The 14160-nt window shown below is 40.4% G+C and overlaps 1 long non-coding RNA gene across 4 annotated transcripts in view; it reads left to right on the top strand.

Moving 5' to 3' along the window:
- LOC114644853 (uncharacterized) overlaps positions 1–14160 on the top strand; it is a 126480-nt gene that overhangs the window by 20774 nt on the left and 91546 nt on the right. Inside the window, exon 2 of one of the 4 annotated variants that reach the window (XR_007936436.1) lies at positions 7286–7371. The exons of the other annotated variants lie outside the window; for them this stretch is intronic. This is a non-coding gene — a long non-coding RNA (uncharacterized LOC114644853). The remainder of the gene's footprint in view (positions 1–7285; positions 7372–14160) is intronic. 4 annotated transcript variants of the gene reach the window in all.

Genomic DNA, 14160 nt, shown 5'->3' with positions numbered 1-14160 from the left:
GCAGTGTACATCTCTTTGTGAGCAGAGAGTCCAGTTTTTTTATACAACCGTTCAAGTTACCGGCCTTTGGCTTTCAAAAGTGGAAGTTCAGGCGTGAACCAGGGAGCAGAAAGGAGAAAGAAACAGATCTAGTTTTTAATGGAGTGACAGAGTTAAGAATACCATTAAGTCCAGTGTTATAGTGTGAGACCAGTTCTTCAGGAGTGGATAAATTATGAATGTCCATAAGGGAATCAATATTAGAGGAAAGAGAGTCTAAGTTAATATCTATATATAATTCACTAAGCCGAAAGGGCACGCAAGACAACCATGGGATACGCACGATATAGCCACGCCCGCCAACAATTTCAACGAGAGTGAAAGCATTTGCCAAGGATGTTTTCATTAATCAAGAACAAAAGTCGGAGGTTCGAAGATGATCACATACCGTCGTAGTTCAGACCATAAACGATGACGACTGGCAATCCGGTGGCGTTATTCCCATGACCCGCTGGGCGGCCAACCGGGTAACCAAAGTCTTTGGGTTCTGGGGGGAGTAAGGGTGCAAAGCTGAAAGTTAAAGGAATTGATGGAAGGGCACCACCAGGTAATTTGACTCAACACGGGAAACCTCGCCTGGACACGGAGAGGATTGACAGATTGATAGCTCTTTCTCAATTCTGTGGGTGGTGGTGCATGGCCGTTCTTAGTTGGTGGAGTGATTTGTCTGGTTAATTCCGATAACGAAAGAGACTCCCTCCTGCTAAATAGTTACGCGACCCCCGAGCAGTCGGCGTCCAACTTCTTAGAGGGACAAGTAGCTTTCAGCCACGTGAGATTGAGCATTAACAGGTCTGTGATGCCCTTAGATGTCCGGTGCTGCATGCACGCTACACTGAATGGATCAACGTGTGTCTACCCGGCGCCGACAGGTGTGGATAAGCCGTTGAACCCCATTCGTGATGGAGACCGGGGCTTGCAATTGTTCCCCACGAGCGAGGAATTCCCAGTAAGTGCGGGTGATACGCTCGCACTGATTAAGTCCCTGCCCTTTGTACACACTGCCCATCGCTACTACCATGGTCGGGTGACTTGGTGGATTATATATAGAAAAGCAGCCGGAACCGCAAAGAACGATGAAAAGTCAACGTGGCTCAGAGGTGCATGTGGACTGTACACAGACGAAAGCGACTCAGGTGAGGAGTTGGGGGCGGACACATGAGCAGGCAGTGCGTACTGAACGATGACTAAGAGATGACTTAAGAAATCAGCAGACTGGAATGGCGGAGGGGCCAGGGCAGAGGGGGCGGAATGGGCATCCTTCCCCTCTCCCCCCCCGTTCCGCCCTCCGCACCCGAGTGCCGTTCAGCCCCATCCCTCGCTCTGGGAGGTGGAGGTGCGACGGCGGTTCTCCAGTTTTCAGTCACGGACAATTGTATGTTGCCCTCTCCAGAGTTCCATCTTTTCATTCACCTACAGTCGTATCCTCAAACCCACCCCATTTGGACAACTGTGTCTTTCAGGAAGTGTTCACCCATCAATAGATAATTATGCGGCGTATGCTACGTTGCGGGTTGGCTAGTTCTTAATATTACGGAAAGACATGAGACGGGAAAGCTTAGTGTTACAGAGTGCAAGTTTAACATTGAATGAAATAAGAAAGTGATCAGTTATGGGGAATTCATCTTCAGTACAACCAAGCGGGGTAACTCCAGAACAGCAAATCAAGTCCAAGATATGTCCTTTGGAATGAGTGGGAACATCAGTGTGCTGCTGGAATCCAAAATTCTCAAGGCAGGATGTAAAGTCTCTAGTAAGAGGGTCATTGATATTATCCATATGTATATTGAAATCCCCCAGAAGTATTATGTTTGATGAAACAGTAGATAAGTGTGTAAGGAAAACAGCAAAGCTGTTCAGAAAGTCATTATTTGGTTTAGGGGGCCGGTAAACAGTTGAAATGATAGTAGGAATAGGTCCAGTTAATTGACACACAGGAGATTCAAATGAACTGAAGGCAGGAACAGACAATGGTAGGGCTTTCCATTTCTCACGATACATTAACGCGAGACCTCCACCTCGGCCAGAGCCACGGGGTTGAGAGATATAAACAGACCCCGGAGGAGTGGATTCGTTAAGTTGGGAAAAGTCATGGGATTGTTGCCATGTCTCAGACAGAAAAAGTCAAATTAACGATCAGTGAAGAGATCGTGGATGAGAGGCCCCTTGCTCATGAGTGGGCGGATGTTCAGCAGACCGAAGTTGACAACGGCGTTATCGCATCTAGCAATGGTGTTAGCCGACCAGGCTAGGCTGGCTAACACACTGTGGTCAGCGACTCTGCCTAAATTACATGGAGGACATTGATAACTTGACCAGATGGAGTTTTTTATTTTTGAACTGTCAGTTTGGATACTCCAGCGGGACCTGCGGTGGATGTATCTCCGTCTGGGTAGGAATACAATGTCTGGGTGGAGATATAGGCCAGTCAGCGGAGGCTCGGACAGGTGAAAGTGGAGTCGTAGTAGCTTGGCAGCTGAGTACTGAAGGAGGCCCATCGCAGGTTGGATAGTGAGTGACAGGAGGGACCAAACAAACACGAACCAAATAAATATCCCACCTGTCCGCAGGTTAAGCGAAGACGCAGACAACTCGGATGTCCGGAGAACAAAGCCAGTGTGGCACCCGGCTAGGGGTGGTACCCAGCTAGGATGCCGAGGAAGACCGGAGGAGGACTTGTGCCTCCTCCAGACCATGAGGGGGCGACCGCCCTGGTTCCTTTGGAGGCCACGGGTACAGAGCTGGTAAGCTCAACCCTGTAGGGGCCCGTGGTCACCGCCAGGGGGCACCCCCATGCCTGGAGAGCCCTCCGCCACACCAGGAACTGCTGGGAGGAAGACGAGTGGGGACACCCGGAGTGCTTCCGGGTACGCAGCCGGCACTTCCGCCACACTGGGGAGTGCCGGTGGGAGATTGCCGGGAAGCACCTGGAGCACATCCGAGTGATTATAAAAGGGGCCGCCTCCCTTCATGGAATGGCTAGAGTCGGGTGGAAGAGGACAAGGAGGTCTGGGAAGAGAGGAGTGGAGGTGGTCTGAAGAAAGGCATACTGTGGTGTTGGCCTGGACTGGGGTGATTGGTGCTGTGGCACTGGGGTTTGTGCATTTAAATATTTGTAAATACTCTAAATAAATGTGTGTTGGGAGACTTTAACATGATGTCCGTCTGTCTGTGTTCGGGGCTCGTTCCACACCAGGAAAGTATCAAGGCAGGGATAGGCCGAAAAATAGTCCATCAGCAGTCAAGTTGGAAATCAGTCTAGCTTTAAATGATTGAAAAATTACAGTCAACGAATTAATCTGCCCGAAATCAAAATGAAAACAGCTACTTAGCCCATTAGATTGTAAGTTAATTGTAAAAAAAGTTAAAAAAGAAAAAAAAAAAAAGTTATAATGTTACCGGAGAGCAGCAGCGATCAGTCACGCCAGCGTTCGCTCAACCAACCAGCTATGTTATATGGGATTGGAGACGGTGGCAGAGTTAAAGATGCTAAGATTGGCTTTTGGTGTGACGAGGATGGACAGGATTAGAGATGAGGACATTAGTGGGTCAACTTATGTGAGATGGTTGGGAGACAAAATCAGAGAGGCGAGATTGCGTCGGTTTGGACATGTGCAGAGGAGAGATGAGGGGTATATTGGGAGAAGGGTGATAAGGATAGAGCTGACAGGCAAGAGGAAAAGAGGAAGGCCTAAGAGAAGATTTATGGATGTGGTGAGAGAGGACATGCAGGTGATCAGGGTGACAGAACAAGATAACAAGGACAGGAAGATATGGAAGAAGATGATCCGCTGTGGCAACCCCTAACGGGAGCAGCCGAAAGAAATTAAATTAAAAATGAATTAGACAAAGGAAATGTAATATCAGCAGTGCTTTGACATTTACCTAATTATCCCCCCTACCACCCCCCACCCCAGTCTTTAGGACCTACTCAGGATGTGAAAATTACAGTGAGGGGGATGGAGCATCTGACCAACTTGGCAAGGCTGGATGTGACTTAGATCCTATAAGCCATCCAACCACAGGCAGGTCATAAACTGACTAAATAAAGCACCACAGGAGCTTGAGTTGTACCTCAGAGATTTCATTGGTAACTGATCGGGAAAGGACCAGGAAAATTACTTCTATTGGTCAAAAGTATGGTTTTGAACCAGAGGTCATTCTATACTATACTGCCCCATTGGTTTGTGTTTTGTGGCAAGAGTAACATAAAGTCAGTCACCTTGCCTTAACCTCTCTCTCTCACCATGTGGCCATGAAGAGAAGACCATGATGAAGGCAACACAATCTCAGCAGCCATGTTGAAACAGGCATGTTTAAATTACATTTACAACACAATAAAATATGCATAAAGTAAAAGTCTGAATACTTTCTGAATCCACTGTAGGTAACTCAGTCTTTTCCTTTATAATTTCTTCCAAATAGGCGGTGTGGTTTAGTGGCTATGGCCCTGGACCTTAAATCCTACTAATTACTGGTTCAGTTCCTACTAGCTGACACCGAACAGACCGCTTGACCTACCTTGGCTGAAATAGAAAAATGTCGACGTAGGTATTTGTAAATTGAATCACAATCAATGATCACATCTTCCTAACATTTATTGTAAAGAAGAATTTTACCACTCCTTTATTTATTCAGGAAGTTCAAGCCATCCATCCACCTTCTAAACCCACTTTATGCTGAGTAGGGTCTCAGGGCAGATGAAGCTTAACCCTGAAAGCATTGGGAACAAGATAGGAACAATCACTTGGTGAATACATGCAGACACACACATGCCTGTTTAGCATCACCAGTCCACCTAACCTGCATGTCTTTGGACTGTGGGAGAAAACCAAAATAGACATGGGGAGAACATGAATTCTCCACACTAGGATGACCCATGCAGAAAAGAGCCACAAACTTGTGCTTCTGAGTTAATAATAATTAATAATGAGACTAAAAACTCCATTCAGCCATTTCCTGATCCCACTTGAACATGAAGAATCTGCATGACTTGTTGAGATCATGTATTGTATCTGGCCAAATTTAGGGTTGTCATTACAAAGGGATGAATGGTTGTTAAGATAATGATTTCCAACTTTCATTTTTGGTTGAGGGTTGGACATTTTTTAATTTGGTTGGATACTGACATACTGTACATGGCAGTGAGCATGTTTTGGGGGTACATGCTGCTCTGTTTGTGTTTAAGAATATATTTTGTGTTTCTGTTGAATGCTATATTGTAGTTTCATTTAACTATATTGTAATCCTAATATGGATATACTGTAGTACACACTGCAGGCTTACTCAGGAAAAATTCCAATATTTTACTTCAAATTCAAAATCTGAGGTAGTACTTTGTAAAAGAGAATTAGGAGCTGCATAGGTGCATAGGTGTCTAAAGTCCTGTGCATGTGAGTCATTACGATAGGAACTGCTTATTGACCTTCACCACACAAAATGGCCTCCACGCCTGTTCACTGCCCAGGGATGTGGGGGTGGTGCACTTATACAAGGACTTGGGGGTCCACATCAATGACAGGCCGGACTGGTGTTGTAACACAGAAGAACTGTGGAAGAAACGGTAGAGCAGGCTCGTTTGTCGTTGAGGACAACATTGCTTTAATGTGGGAAGTGACATCCTTCACATCTCCTACAGCTCTGTGATGGTCAGTGTGGTGTGCTGGGCTGGTGACATCACTTCAGGACCACTGAATGTTCTCAACAATGTGAATTGTTTGCTCTTTTAAGTTTGCAAGTGTAGCATTTTCAGGCACCACCTTCTAACATGTCCAGGTAACACATTCACAGTGACAGTCTCATGTTTAGTTGATCCGAAGCACAGAGGCAAAGATGTCGGAACAAACACAAGGAAAATCCATCACAGCAGCCAAACTGGACTTTACCGTTGATTCCTAACTTTAAGGATGGTTTAATTTTTTTTCTGTACAAATTGCTCTTTGGGGTGGCGCAGTGGTATCGCTGCTGCCTCGCAGTTAGGAGACCCGTCTGGGTTCGCTTCCCTGGTCCTCCCTGCATGGAGTTTGCATGTTCTCCCCGTGTCTGCATGGGTTTCCTCCCACAGTCCAAAGACATGCAGGTTAGGTGCATTGGCGATCCTAAATTGTCCCTGGTGTGTGCTTGGTGTGTGGATGTGAGTGCCCTGTGGTGGGCTGGCACCCTGCTCGGGGTTTGGTTCCTGCCTTGCACCCTGTGTTGGCCATGATTGGCTCCAGCAGACCCCCGTGACCCTGTAGTTCGGCTATAGCGGGTTGAATAATGGATGGATGAATTGCTCTTTTAAAGCACATTAAATGTTTTAGTATACAAAACTAAGTGCTAGTTGAATTTAAATTAATTTTGTGTCTTACCTCCACTTTTCTGTTTTCAACAGAGACGGGCTCTTTCGTGTTCTGTGGAAAATAAACATCAGGTTTTCAGACAACTTTCCTTTATTCTGGCATCTTTTAGTGTTTCAATGTTTTGGTTAACTAACATACTACAATATCCAAATACTCACGTTCTTTTTTCTATTGTTTTTCTTTTTATTTCTATAAACCTCCCAGTCTTCCTTTTCTTGTAAATGAGAGTCAGGAATGTCTAGAAAACAAGAAAATAAAAATGTGTGAACTTTTTGTTAATTATACTTGTAAACTTTCAGATTCTGAGTGGAACTCCACTCTTTAATTTAACTTTGATTTTCATTAAATTTTAAACTTAAATAATTTTATTAAATCAATGATAGGAAAATAAATCGAAATTACTAAGAACTTTAAAATACCTAAAAATAACACACATGCATTTTGAACTAAAGGCTGAAATCTAATGATTCTGTTTATATACAGTTCTGTTCTATATTTTTATCAAAATAAAGCTATTTACATTTTTTATTAATATTTTATTTTACTTTCAAAAACTAGAATGTTACAATGGCATTCTACTCAATTAAACATATGCTAATAACATAAAAGATACAATCATTTGCTTCAAATTAAAAAAAATCAAGTGGAAGATGCAAATAAACCCCAAGCCTCAAAGCCCACCCTCACAGATATTCCTTCTTTCTTCACTTTTTCAGGCTCCCTTTCTTTTCATTTTTTCCTGGAGTTTCTAGATATGCTGGAGTGCTGCTGACAAATTAAATGAACGTCCTAAGACAACAGTTGCTTTTATATTTTTTATTTTCCCAGGTTTTCTTTATCAGAAGTCCAGATGCTGTTTTTTTATTGTTATTCCTCCATCCATGTTCTGATTTCACTTTTTGCAGACAGTCAGTGCAGATCTTCACAGCATGGTGGACAAGCCAGGAGCAGACCTTAGACTGAACGACAGCCCCGTCTCCAGACCACAATGGTCATACTTGATTGGGTTGATGTGATAAAACCCCTAAACAAGTAACAGTGTTGGGGGAGCTCAACATGACATTTGGGGGTTCCTTCGCCCGGCTACATTACCCCCTAGACTTGTGCCTGCTGGATGGCAGATTCTTCTCAGAGCACAACAGGGGTCATTTAGAGATGATGACTAACTTAACTTACTTGTACTCGAGACTCTAAAAGGAAACTTCAACACCTAAAGGAAAATCTACACAAACACAGGGAGAACTTGCTGTCACCACATTGGCAGAGAGCAGGCCATTAAGTGAGCCCAGACTCGTGGCTGCCCCTCCACTGACTTTAGAGACCTCATAATTTGCTGTTTTCAACGTGTTGGCATTGCAGAACATCTAAACTGCCCAGACAAGAGCAAATGTTGATATGTGTGTCCTGTGATAAAGTGGCTTCCCTTCCAGGGTTTATTCCCATTCCTTCATTCCACCTGATTCTTCTGTGTGACTAGGACTGTGCCCAACTAACACAGAAATGAATGACCCAGATGAGTGAAAGTAACGCTGACCACCTCACTGTTTGACTGTTAACTCCTCAAATAGTATTTGGAAGTGCCTGTTCTGAATGGTGACACTAGGTCTCCAGTCATGTGGCACTTGGTCTGATATATTTCTGCTACAGTATTAGAATAGTGTGGCATCACAGCGACTTGTACCATAGACCCCTGAGTTTGAGCCCCAGCCTCAGCACTACATGTCCAGAATTTGCATGTTCCCCCTGTGTCTGTGTTGGTTTTCTTCCCAAATCCCAAAGATTTGCAAATCAAGTGACTTGGCATGTCTACATCTTCTCTACACGGGTAAGTGTGCTCTTCCCTGGAATGATGTCCTTTCCATAATTTTGATTGACACCAACAGGAAGAACCCTGAAATGTGTTAAGTGGGTTTTAAAAATATATACATGTACTCAATCAGTGGTTCAAAAACTCGGTCCTCGGGACCCCCTTAGGCTGCAGGCTTTTGTTCCAGGCAACTTCTGTTTTTAACTGGATTCTTAGCCTAATTAAGTGAGTCTTTATTTCTCATGTTCTGTGTTTTGGAGACAATGTAGAAATTACAAAACTAAGTTTGGTATTTTTTTAATTAAAATGTACTAAGCAGTTATATGGGGGTAATGTCATTTCTTTTTAAAAATATTTTCATCTTAATTTTGATTCTGCTTTTCCAGGTGTTCTGGTTATTTAATCCATGATTGAATAATTACGGGGTCTGATGCTGAAGCAGTCGTAGCCTTTCATCATTTAGTGTTGTTTGCTTGTTTTTAACTGTAATTATTAAGACACATTTAAGGGTGCAAACTGCACAGAAAAAGAGAAAAGCAAAAGGAAACCAGCAAAACAGAGTTAAGCATTTAAAGCTACAGCAAAAATAGAAAGATTTCTAAATATCTTATTTTTTAAATTTTCTTTAATATTTTTTTGAATTAGTTAAAAGCAAGTAACATTCCATATAAGCAAGTCAAACTTGACAAAACTAAGTTCAAATCAAACATCTGATAAATGTAAAAATCTAAATGCAGAATAAGAGAAAAGAGAAAAACACAGCAGTTATTTAAATGACATCAATTATTATTAATTATTATCTCTGATTGAGAATCTGCTTAGAACAAAAACCTGCAGCCACAGGGGGTGCCCAGGACCGAGTTTGGGACTCACTGTATGAGATTACTTCAAATGAATAGCTGGCTAGAATCATAACATCATAAGCACAGCTAAGAGTTTACATTCACACCATCAGAGGCGTTCAGAGAAGACCGACTTAAAAACACTGTTTGCTTTAATATGCAATGTAAATGTAATGTCTATTATTATTATTATTATTATTATTATTATTATTATTATTATTACTATTGTTGTATATTTGGTTGATTCCTGTCCAAATATCCTAAAAATATCGGATTGCGCTGTAAGTGTTTAAAACTTTTGTTTTTCTTTTTTTTCTTCAGTTGGACCAGTTGTGCGATTTGAAGAGGCCACCATAAAAACTCCAGTCATGGAGAATAAATCCACTATCTGTACTTTAAAGAAGGAAGGCACCAAAATGAGCTGAGCTCTCTGGGGCTTTGATGATCCTGGCCTTGTGAACCTCAGACATGCAGCCCATAATACGTCACACACTCCTACATCTGCTCTGTGGCCTCTCCAAGGTCACCTCCTGCCTTACACCTTATGCTGCTGGTATCGGCTCCAGCTCCCAACACTTATCAAAGAGGCTGTGAATGGCTGGTAAGGCACTATATGAGTTACCGGCACACACACCAAATACCAGCACTTTAAACAGAGACACTGGTCATCTGTCTGCACAGTCACAGGACACTTTTGAATGCCACATACAATCGACAACGTGTCTTATTTTATTTTGTTTGCTTCAAAATATTTTTTCAAGATTCATACTGCGCAACAAGAAGGAAGCCTGATGATGGGGGATCCAGTGCTGGAGGAGATGCTGCTGAGATCTTACCCAGGATGCTTGTAAATAAAAAATAAAAATCAAATACTCCAATTTAAATTAAAAAAAAAACTTACTCAAGTGAAAAATGTGAATAGAAATGTTATTTGCAACAACTACAATGGTGTGATGTGTGTTCAGCGGAATCAAAATAAAAGAAGAATAAAAATCTCTCTGTACATTCCTACAGTTTTCTCCAATCTCATTACAGACGTCTGAAATAAAGTTACATAAACTGAGTGTGTTGAGTCTTTAATTTCATTATGGTAAGCCCTTGAAGTAATATTTTTATTTTTCAGAATTTTATACTCAAAGATATAAATATGTAAAAACCCTGAAGTGTTGTTTTTTATGAGTTTTAAATTAGCTAAAAAAAAGGCAAAGGCACAAAACTGGGTGTCTAAAAATACCCGAGGATACCACTGGAAAAACAGCCTTCGGGACCCCCCAGAGGACATTTGTTGGAGGTAAGAAGAAGTGAAGCAGCTCACTGGGACACAGCTGGGAGGTAATGGTCAGGGTCACAACAGGACTAAAATGTCTAGTAATGTTCATATTATTTGGGAGTAAAATACTGCAATGAGCTGAAGACATGTGCTCTGTTTATAAAGCAGGACGGTACATAAACGTATCGTGTGAATGCTCTGAGGTGAGGCCTACCGGAAATATGGCTTAGGCCTGCAGAGTTAATGAAGGCCTGCAGGCCTCTGGTGCATTTTATGTCTTCAAAGGCAGTTCAGCGCCACTGACAGTCTTATCAGTCTGCTACTGAACCTGCTTAATTCCAGCACGGTTGGACATAATGTTTCCGAGAATTGTTGCAAGAATCAGAACAAGGCCCAAAGGTGGTTACCGTACATGAAGCAAAGTGGGGGAGGGGCAAAACTGTAAGTTTAACACGATGTTAACCTAACTAGAAAGATTATTAGGACATCGCATATCTGTTGAGTAAGCCGGCATCCTGAAAACAGCCATGTCATTATAGCGTTGTAACTCCAACTACAATACTTACGGTTAAAACAGACTAGCGTGAACAAAAAAAAAATATCGAAACCAAAAATAAAAAATAAACCACAGAAATCAAATCCTTGGGTAAAAAAATAAAATACAAAGCACGCTAACAACGTGTTAATACATCAGATTGGAATTAAAATAATTAATTATTACTATAACAAAGATATTTACCGCGTAAGGCCTCACGATTCATTGCTGCCGCTTCCGTGTTTCTATAGAAAATGGACGTTTACTTTCGTTATTGACTTACCTTTCAGCTTTCCAAGGTTTAAGGAGGTTGGCCTAAGCACCTTTGCCCCGCCCCAGAATTGACGCATCAGCCAGCACAAGAACAATGGCTGACTTATGGGAAATGACGTTGTCTACAATTAATTGTTCTGATTAATGTCTTCAACAACCTGCAATCTGCAGCAGGATTTATTTCATATTCATCACATTCCAGAAGTGTCTCCAAAACTTAGTTGTTGTGCGTCCTTAAGAGGAGGTGGGTGTTACGTCTGTATAATACGGCTTCATTGTTACGGTAAAGCAATGTCTATATATACTGTAAATATATAAGCAACATAATTATTAAATCGTTGTATTGTATATATTTCATATTCATTCATTTTTTATTGTTAAGAGAGCTGTAATTTAAAACCTGTTGTTATTTGTAACCAATAATAGCTACTTAAATATTGCAATTTATGATTAGCATGTCTCATAACGTTATTTAAACGGTTTCCATACTTTCAAGTGTGTTTAATGATGGTGCCATGTGCATAACATTTTAAGTACACAATAGTATTTTGTTCATTTTTATCCGTTAAACATTAAGAGTGTTTACTACATTTTGTTCTCTATATAATTGTCACACAGTATTTAGTTTAGTCACATTCTTAGTTATTATTTGCATTTATTATAGTACAGTAGTTTTAAATGAATATTTTCTTTTCTTTCCCTCTCTGTTTTATTAAAGGAAATCACACGCAAACACTGTAGTACACACGTATCATTTATATAATCATCTTCACCTAGACTTGATATAATCAACTTCTTGAAGATATTAGTGACATGGATTTGTATTTTAATAAATCGTTATTTGGACATCTTCACGTTGTGACTATTCTTATTGGACAACCTGTAGTGATTTGATGACAGGTACAGAACAATCATATTGTGTGTAATGTTCTGAAGCAAAAAGGTAAGGTGAGGAGAAGGAAGTAGTTCTACAGTAGAATTTATACTTTAAACCTAAATGTAACAAAAGCCTGGGCATTAGGCAAATCAAGAATAATGAAACAGGCATCTCTTACTAAAATGAAAAATAGGTAGAGATATCTTGCAATATAATGTAAACTATACGTAGTTCAAAGATATCTTTTTAAGCTTATATCTAACATTTAAACATACATTTCTGTTAATTTACTGACACAAAAATATTTCTAAAAACATTGTGCACATGATATGCAATTTATCCATCCATCCATCCATCCATTTTCCAACCCGCTGAATCCGAACACAGGGTCACGGGGGTCTGCTGGAGCCAATCCCAGCCAACACAGGGCACAAGGCAGGAAACAATCCAGGGCCGGGTGCCAACCCACCGCAGATATGCAATTTACAGCCCCGTAATTCTGAAAGATCACTAAGGGCTTATTGTTTAAGAAAAAAAGGTAAACTCGGGCTTTCCTGTGAATCGGATTTATTGTGATCTTCCCGTAGCTCCCTGAAGTTTGTTCAGGTCTGTAGACGTCTCAGCTTACGTGGGCTGCTGTGCATTCTGTGTTTAAACAAGAACAGGGGGCCTTGATGGTCTGACATCTCAAGAAAAAAATATATATAAAAAAAAAAAGTTACAGTGCTACCAATGTTTTTAAAGGTGTGTGTGTTTTTAATGATTAGTTTCTAGAGAGGAATAAATCTACTGTGCATTTAGCAGTTTTTAACTGTAATTACATCTAGAATTGTAAAACATCTGTTCTCAAACAAATTTGTGATTTGTGAAAAGTTATTATACAAAAATGACAAATATATACTGTATTAAAATATATTAAAATACCTATATTATTTAAATTACATAGTATAACTAGAATTTAGAGTATATTTAAAATAGGTTACAATATTTGTGCTTTACAGTATGTTATCTGCAATTTTACAGTATATTTAGCAATATATCTTTATATTTTGGAAAATATATCACAATATATCCACCAGCGGAGTGGTGGCTCTGAGGCTAGGGATCTGCACTGGCAATCGGAAGGTTGCCAGTTTGAATCCTGTAAATGCCAAAAGGGACTCTGCTCTGTTAGGACCTTGAGCAAGGCCCTTAACCTGCAATTGCTTTGAGTAGTGAGAAAAGTGCTATATAAATGCAAAGAATTAATATACACAAACAACAATAATTTATGTATTTTCCAAGTAGTACTAGGGTGTTGTATCATGTTAGCCATTATGAATGTAGAGAAAAGCCAAGCAAAATGACACCTTTTCTCTTGTATTTTCCAATATATTTCTGTATATTCAAGATATAGTAAAATATTTCTCTTTGTAGAATTTTATAACATTGTAAATGATATGCATATGGGTATAGTAATATAATTTTTTTAAATATATTTTCCACATATTTCATTTTGGTAAGGGAACAATCTAAAACTCGATGCACAGTGCTGGAGCTCACAATGAGGGGTGTTTTCACCTCCCTTCTGTGACACGTTTGTCTGTTATTAACATGAGGAGACAACACCTGAACGCAGGGGCTGTGGGGACAATCCTGACAATCAGGCAACAAAGCCGAATATAGAAAAGGAACCTAGTGCACAGGTGAAGTGCTAGCTGCCCATTCATTTATCTTTGTAAAAGACCACGGGCATATATGATTTACCCCTAGAACATGTACTTTATCTATCTATCTATCTATCTATCTATCTATCTATCTATCTATCTATCTATCTATCTATCTATCTATCTATCTATCTATCTATCTATCTATCTATCTATCTATCTATCTTTTGCTGCTACTTCTTTGTCTTGTCTTTGCACAATGTCTTGTCTTGTTTGTGTTTTAATTTTAATTATACATTTAAATTCTATTTTTAATTTAATTTTAATTTTTTATTTGCACTTCATGTTGTTACACTGGGAACCCTGATCTTCGCAATTTCATCTATCTGTATACTTGTATATGGTTGAGATGACAATAAAGTTCACTTTGACTTTGACTTTAGTCTTTTTTCTATTCTTGTGAATTTCTCACCCTCATGTGTATCACCATAGTAATTACCTTTTTAAATTACATTTACTGTATTCTGGTG

The sequence above is a fragment of the Erpetoichthys calabaricus genome, chromosome 12 (genome assembly GCF_900747795.2).
Source record: "Erpetoichthys calabaricus chromosome 12, fErpCal1.3, whole genome shotgun sequence".
In the NCBI taxonomy this organism is placed as follows: domain Eukaryota; kingdom Metazoa; phylum Chordata; class Cladistia; order Polypteriformes; family Polypteridae; genus Erpetoichthys; species Erpetoichthys calabaricus.
The sequence above is the reverse complement of the archived record's forward strand: the minus strand, read 5'-3'. Positions and strand labels throughout refer to the sequence as shown.